The sequence below is a fragment of the Aegilops tauschii genome, chromosome 2 (assembly GCF_002575655.3).
Source record: "Aegilops tauschii subsp. strangulata cultivar AL8/78 chromosome 2, Aet v6.0, whole genome shotgun sequence".
NCBI classification, from domain to species: domain Eukaryota; kingdom Viridiplantae; phylum Streptophyta; class Magnoliopsida; order Poales; family Poaceae; genus Aegilops; species Aegilops tauschii.
Window position 1 is genome coordinate 569480067 of NC_053036.3, and position 8150 is coordinate 569488216.

Here is an 8150-nt window from a genome sequence, read left to right on the forward strand (position 1 = left end):
TTATTTAAAAAAAAGTTTTTCGCCCGACTGGGCCAAAGGCCCAGCCGAGCCGGGCCAAAGCCCGCCAGCGCCGCCGCCTCCCTCCAGCCGTGCGAGCACCAGACTCCCGCTGGAGTCCGGGTCGGCCTCGACGTCCGCGCCCCTCGCGCAAGCCGCCGCCCCTACCCTCGGCCTTTATAAGCCGCCCGCCCCGCCGCCACTTCCCCACCCCGCCACCGCATCCACCGCCGCCTCCCAACCCGCGCCGCGCCGCCGACGTTAGCCGCTGCAACCGCCGCTGCTCGCCGCTGACGCCGCCCGCGCCGGAGCCGCCGCCCCGCACCAACGCCGCCGCCCGCGCCGGATCCCGCCGCCTCCGCCGTTGACCCGTCGCCGTTGACCGGTACAAAAGCGCCCCGGTTCGCCGGTTCGTTCGGTTTTTTTCGGTTTTCGATCTACATCGGTTTTATTTTTTAGGGTTAGGGTTTTTCTCGGTTTTCCCGGTTTTCTCCGATCGAATCTATTTTAGTGAACGCTCACCCGAACGACTCTGTTCGCGAACGCGTTCGTTCGTTTGTCTCTGATAACGAACGTTCGTTCGTTAGGCTTTTCTTTTTATTTAAGTTTTCGGCCAGGGTCCTATCCGCGATTATTTTATCACAGATTAGCCCTTGATCTTCAAACCCTTGCAACTTTTTAACCGTTCGTCCAAATCCAGTGAATCCAACGCCAAAATCTTCATCTCGAACCCCTCTTTCCAGTTAATCAACTTGAACATGGTTTTGACAATTTAAAATTTGGTTTCAAGCAGATTTGAGTTCGATTTTCTTTTGATCGTAGTTTGAGTTTCGTAGCTCCGATTCGATTGATTCTTTTGCAAATCGAAGCAGTTCAGTTGAACTTTCAGTTTGGACTTTCTCATCTGAGTCTACCCTTGCATCTATGCTTGAGCACTTATGTATGCTACTGTTTGTTTGTGATAGAATTTCCGGAGTGCGAAGCGTGCTACTACGAGTCTCTAGGGTTTGCGGATCGTCAGCAAGGCAAGTAACACTTTGATCATACCCCTTTATTGCCCAGTTTTTATGCATGAGTTTCAACCCTCAAACATTGCATGAGTAGGATCTGTTTTAACATGTGGGTCTAGGAAGTAGTTGATGAGGTAGAACCTATTGTCCTTTCTTTCAAACCTTGGGAGTTACTTCTACGTTATGCTTGTATTGCTACGCTATGCTCGTAGACGTGGATTGGTTGAGCGTATCCATGACAGATGTGAGAGTTGTTAATTAATGGTTAACTTAAGGTGGCTACTTTAATACACATCTGGGTGGATTGGTTGCGGGCACCTGGAGAATCCAGTGTTGTCCTAGGATATCCTGGAGTACCCGTGTGATCATCCTATGGTTCGCCACCCAGGCTCAAAGGGATCATAAGATTATTCATGCTAGAAACTTCCGTGTGCAACCACAAGCCATTATGGGCTCTGGCATAGTTGAGTATGTTGTGTGACCTCTTTCAGTGGTAGGCTAGCAGATGTAGGGGATGTAGGTGGTACTGTCTACTCAGAGTAAAGAGTTAATGCTTCTGAAAGACTGTGTCTCGGTCATCCATTTCTCAAACATCATATAGTGCGAGAAATCCAGCGGAGGAGATCGAGTCTTGTGGGGAAAAGTGCACAAACCTTTGCAGAGTGTACAAACTAATCATGGTTAGCCGTGTCCCCGGTTATGGACATCTTGAGTATCTGGTTCTTGAATTATTGATTTGATCTCATCACTCTTAATTAATTTGTTGGGTTATTAATACTGTTTAATTGGGATTGAGTTGGAGGAACCTTCTCAATATATTTTTGTCAACCACCATGATAGTTAAATAAAATATATTCCTTTGTAGTAGGGAAAAATTGGCTTTACGCAAAACATAATAACCATAGAGCCTCCACCAGCCATATATGCATGTAGTGTTCGCATTTATCTTGTTCATTGCTCTACAGTGTTATTTTGCCAGCATATTCCATGTGCTGACCCGTTTCGGGCTGCAACGTAGTATGTTGCAGACTTTTCAGACGAAGAGTAAGGTGCGCTAGGTCGTTGGCGTGCACTCAGCTATGCCGTTGGAGTTGATGGACTCATTTACCTTCGATGCTTCCGCAGTTATTTTATTTAGGTGGCCTTAAGCCATATTATTGTAATAAGTTCTCTTTTGAGACATTCGATGTAATAAGTGTGTGATTGCACTCTGTTATAAATCCTTCGAGTACTGTGTGTGTCAGCATTACCGATCCAGGGATGACACTGATGCACAGAGATTTGACCGTTTGATGTCGGATCGCTACAAGATGGTATCAGAGCACACGCTGACTGTAGGACGCGACCACTAAGATAAGACATAGGTCACTTTTCTCTACTCATTTCCGACTCCTCTCCATTTTCCACTCTATAGATGGCGGACCCAAGGAACAAGTTTGCCCAACTAGATGAAGACACACCTTTTGGACGACACTTGGAGGAAGTCACTAGGTACCTGAACATCGGAATACCAAGTTTCACCGGGACCTACACTGCCACTTTACCAGAAGAGGAGCGTTGGATGATTCGAGTTCATGTTCTAGGAAGGACATTCGCGCCAGTTACTTAGCCCATAGAGTTTTCCTTTGATGCACCAACCTGGAGTCTAGGAAAGAGCATGGCAGCTCACATCGCCATGGGACGCATCGGCGAAGTTTACCACAAGGATCTTAAGGACACTATCTACCAAATATGTGGGCGCCGAGATGAGCAATGGGAGATGATCAGCACCCGGAGGGACAGGTCCATTGCAGCTTTCATCTAGGAGTTAAACCAGCACATTCGCCGCCAAGAGAACCAAATGTGCGCAAGCATGATAGATCTAAAGAGGGTGATGACCAGGAACATGGAGCTTGAAGAGGAAATCAAGTCTACATGCGATGGATTTGAGGAGGAAATCGCAGTGCTACCGGAGAAGAATGAAGACCTGACGAAGAAGCTAGGAGTATTCATGGGAGACCCCGCGCCAGGAGGAGATGACGACCATCCCGAGGACTACATCATCATCGCCGACACCGACTCCGACCCCGACAGTAGTGATGATGATTACGAAGATGAAGCTGGAGCGGAAATCATGGAGTCTTCCACCGATCAAAATTTTTAGATGACCACCATATTATCAATAGTATTTCCCCATGTATATAGTAGTAGTCCGAGTATTTTGTAACGGTAGTTAGATCGATTGTATGCCCTTTTTTAAATTGAGTGGTGTGAAATGATTGTGTTTGTCTCATGTGCATATGGGTAGTGATTTCTCTTTAGACCTCATTCTAATCTAATCTCTTCCCTCTAAACCCATCAGATGCCTCCAAGACGTGACCCCGGATTTGTCTTCCCACCGGAGCTCACTCAGTTGATCCAACAGAAGAATGCCTTGATGCAGCTACTAGTTCAGAACCAAGGCAACAACAACAACAACAACAACAACAACCCACTGCCACCACCTCCAGTTGACAACTTAGCCCATTTTCTGAGGTTAAATCCGCCGGTGTTTTCTAGTAGCACCGAGCCGATTGTTGCTGATGACTGGCTACGTAGGATTGGAAGGGAGTTGACCACCGCAGGTTGCACAGATGCTGAGAAGGTGCGCTTTGCCGCACACCAACTGGATGGACCCGCAGCCTCATGGTGGGAGAATTACACAACCACGTTCCCCATAGCCAATGTCACTTGGGATCAGTTTCAGCAAGCGTTCCGCGCTGCACATGTCTCAACTGGAGCTATGAGCATGAAGAAGCATGAGTTTCACAACTTACGCCAGGGAAATCGTATTGTGGGGTAGTACATGGATGAGTTCAGTAAGTTAGCTCGCTATGCCCCGAATGATGTGGCCACAGATGCCGCGAAGCAGGAGAAGTTTATGGAAGGACTGAATGATGAGCTGAGTATGCAGCTGATGGTAGCTACCTTTGCTACCTACCAGGACTTGGTAGATAGGGCTCTTATGATTGAAGGGAAACAGCAGCAGATAAAGAGCTGTAAAAGGAAGTATGGACAAGGGAGGTACAATTCTGGAGCCTCGCAGAAGCCTCGTTTTACCCCGAACTCGGGAGGATATACCCATAACCATGGAGGCCACACTCACAATGGAGGAAGTTCGCATAACCACAGTGGCCCCAAGAATGGAAATGGGAATGGAGCAAGCAGCAATCAGAACCGTCCCAACCCAGCAACACCCGCCAAGAAGGACCTAAGTCACATTACTTGTTTCAAGTGCGGGAAGACTAGGCACTACGCCACCGAGTGTTATGAAGCCAAGAATGGAAATGGCAATGGGAGTTCTGGAAAGAAGCATAATCCCTTCACCAGAGGTCAGGTGAACCACATCAACGTAGAGGAGGTTGAGGAGCAGCCAGATGCAGTTATTGGTAAGTTTTTGGTTAAGTCATTTACCGCTCTCGTTCTTTTTGATATTGGTGCATCACATTCATACATATCAAGGGGATTTGTGGACAAGTTTAAGCTACCCACCTTAGCCCTTAGGTCACCCATGTTAGTAAGCTCGCCAGGAGCAGAGTATATGGCCAGCCGATGGTGCGATTGGTTACCCTTAACCATTGGTAGCCATGGTTTCCCCTCAGGCCTAATAATTTTGCAGTCACAAGGATTGGATATAATACTTGGCATGGGTTGGCTATCGAAGTATGGAGGAAACATTGATTGTGCTAGTAAGTCAATTCTGCTCACCACCCCGGAGGGAAAAAGGATCAAGTATGTATCCAGGCATGCGCCAAGGAGGACCCAAGTGAATTCCCTCTCAGGAGTTGTACAGGAGGAAGTGCCTGTTGTGAAGGATTACCCGGATGTATTTCCAGAGGAATTACCAGGCATGCCACCAGATCGGGATATAGAATTTTTGATAGAGCTGTTGCCAGGCACTTGACCAATATCGAAGAGGCCATACCGGATGCCCGCAAATGATCTGGAGGAAATCAACAAGTAGATTAAGGATTTATTGGAGAAAGGTTACATTCAACCCAGTTCATCATCGTGGGGAGCCCCAGTGCTCTTGGTTGAGAAGAAGGATGGATCCTTGAGAATGGTTGTTGATTATCTTCTATTGAATGAAGTGACGATCAAGAACAAGTACCCACTGCCGATGATCAATGATTTGTTTGATTAGCTGCAAGGAGCTAACGTATTCTCCAAGATCGATCTGCGATCAGGATATCACCAGCTGAAGATCCGAGAACAGGATATACCAAAGACAGCCTTTACCACAAGGTACGGGCTATATGAGTACACGGTTATGTCATTTGGATTGACTAATGCCCCTGCCTATTTCATGAGTATGATGAATAAGGTGTTCATGGAGTTCTTGGATAAGTTTGTTGTGGTGTTCATTGATGATATTTTGGTATACTCGAAGAACGAAGAGGAGCACAAGGAGCATTTGCGTTTAGTTCTTGAGAAGCTCAGGGAACACCAATATATGCCAAGTTCGGCAAGTGGGAGTTTTGGTTGAAGGAGGTTGGATTCCTTGGACATGTTATATCAGGATAAGGTATAGCAGTAGATCCTACCAAGGTTCAGTCAGTCACTGAGTGGTTGGCACCCACCACAGTTGGAGAAATCCGCAGTTTTCTTGGACTAGCGGGATATTACCGGAGATTCATTGAGAATTTTTCCAAGATTACAAAGCCCATGACGGAGTTGTTGAAGAAGGACACCAAGTTTGAATGGACATATGAATGTGAGGCTAGTTTTCAGGAGTTGAAGAAACGTTTGGTTACAGCCCTAGTGCTGATTCTGCCGGATATACGCAAGGATTTCCAAGTCTATTGTGATGCGTCTCGCCAAGGACTTGGAGGTGTACTTATGCAGGACGGAAGAGTTGTTTCTTATGCTTCACGTCAGCTTCGACCGCATGAGTTGAATTATGCCACACATGATTTGGAGTTAGCAGCAGTAGTGCATGCGCTCAAGACCGGGATATATTTTCTGATTGGAAACCGTTGTGATGTGTACACGGATCACAAGAGTTTGAAGTACATTTTTGTGCAGAAAGAGCGGAATCTTAGGCAGAGGAGATGGTTGGAGCTCATAAAGGATTATGATATGAAGCTGCACTATCATCCAGGAAAGACCAATGTAGTAGCAGACGCTTTGAGCCGGAAGAGTTATGTCAATACCCTCGTAAGCGGAGGATTACCAAAGGAGTAAGCCGACGATCTCAGGGAGGTTCGTTTGGAGATAGTTTATAGAGGTTTTGTTGCAACAATGGAGGTTCAGTCATTGGGAAAGATTCGTCAATCTTAGAAGGATGATAAGGAGATTGCCGAGATAAAGGAGAAGATGAGCAAAGGAAAAGCCAAGGGTTTTCGTGAGGATGAGCACGCAACTTTGTGGTTTGAGGACCGTGTATATGTACCCAATAATGCATAGATCAGGGAGTTAATACTTCAGGAAGCTCATGACTCGCTGATAATCCCCAAGTGTAGGGAATTATCGTAGCAATTTCCAAAGATGGAAGTGATAAGTATGGAGTGTTGAACCCACAAGGAGCTAAATGTAAGATCAATATTCTCTCAAGCCCTATCTGCCACTGATACGACTCTACGTACACCGAACATTTGCTTCCAACTAGAAATGAGAAATAAAACTATGTTGTGGGTATGAAGAGGATAACTTTGCATGATATCGGAGAGCTAAAATATAAAAGTAGTTGCTGTTATCATAAAGTTAGAATATACTACTAAATATTATAAATAGCGAGTGTGGAATAATGATGGATCGGTGTGCGGAATTGTCCTAGGCAATTGTTAACAAGACCGATAGTCGTCATTGCAATTTCATATGAGGGAGAGGCATAAGCTAACATACTTTATCTTCTTGGATCATATGCACTTATGATTGGAACTCTAGCAAGCATCCGCAACTACTAAAGATCATTAAGGTAAAGCCCAACCATAGCATTAAAGGATCAAGTCCTCTTTATTCCCATATGCAACAACCCCCTTACTCGGGTTTGTGTTTCAGTCACTCACCAACCCACTATAAGCGAATCATGAACGTATTGCAACACCCTACAGCGGGAGTCCCTCATGCTTGCGCGACACAGAGAGCACCATAGGACAGTACCAATTATAAAACATACAACTCATACCAATCTAGATCATGAATCAACCCAAAGACAAAGGATATCTACTCAAAACATCTTAGGATGGCACACATCATTGGATCATAATATGTGGCATAAAGCACCATATTCAAGTAAGGATTATAGCGGGGTGCGGGAGAGTGGACCGCGTAAAATAGATGAGGATGGTGATGTTGATGAAGACGATCATCGCGGCGATGATTCCCCTCCCGATGGCACTCCGGTGCCACCGAGAGAGAGGAGGAGAGGTTCTTCCCCTTGTGCTTCCTCCTCCATGGCCTCCCCCCTAGATGGGGAGGTTCTCCCTCTGGTCCTTGGCCTTCATGGCGATGATGGCCCCTCCGGGATCCTCCTCCATGGCCTCCGGTGATGATGGCCGCCTCCGGCAGGGTGCCAGAGAGGGCCTAGATTGATTTCTCATGGCTACAGAGGCTTGCGGCAGCGGAACTTCCGATCTAGGTTATTTTTTGGGGGTTTCTGTATTTATATGAATTTTTGGCGTTGGTTTCACGTCAGGGGGTCTCCGAGTCGTCCACGAGGCAGGGGCCACGCCCAGGGGGGTGGGCGCGCCCCCCACCCTCGTGGACAGCCCGGGACTCTTCTGGCCCAACTCTTTTGCTCCAGGGGCTTCTTTTGGTCCATAAAAAATCAACAAAAATTGGCACGTCAATTGGACTCCGTTTGGTATTCCTTTTCTGTATAACTCAAAAAGAAGGAAAAAAAACAAAAACTGGCACTGGGCTCTAGGTTAATAGGTTAGTCCCAAAAATCATATAGAATAGCATATAAATGCATATAAAACATCTAAGATGGATAATATAATAGCATGAATACTTCATAAATTATAGATACGTTGGAGACGTATCAGCATCCCCAAGCTTAATTCCTGCTCGTCCTCGAGTAGGTAAATGATAAAAGAAATAATTTATGAAGTGTGAATGCTAGCAGGTGCACAAGTTTGATCAATGATAATTTCAATCACCTTTTCTAGCATCATTATATGT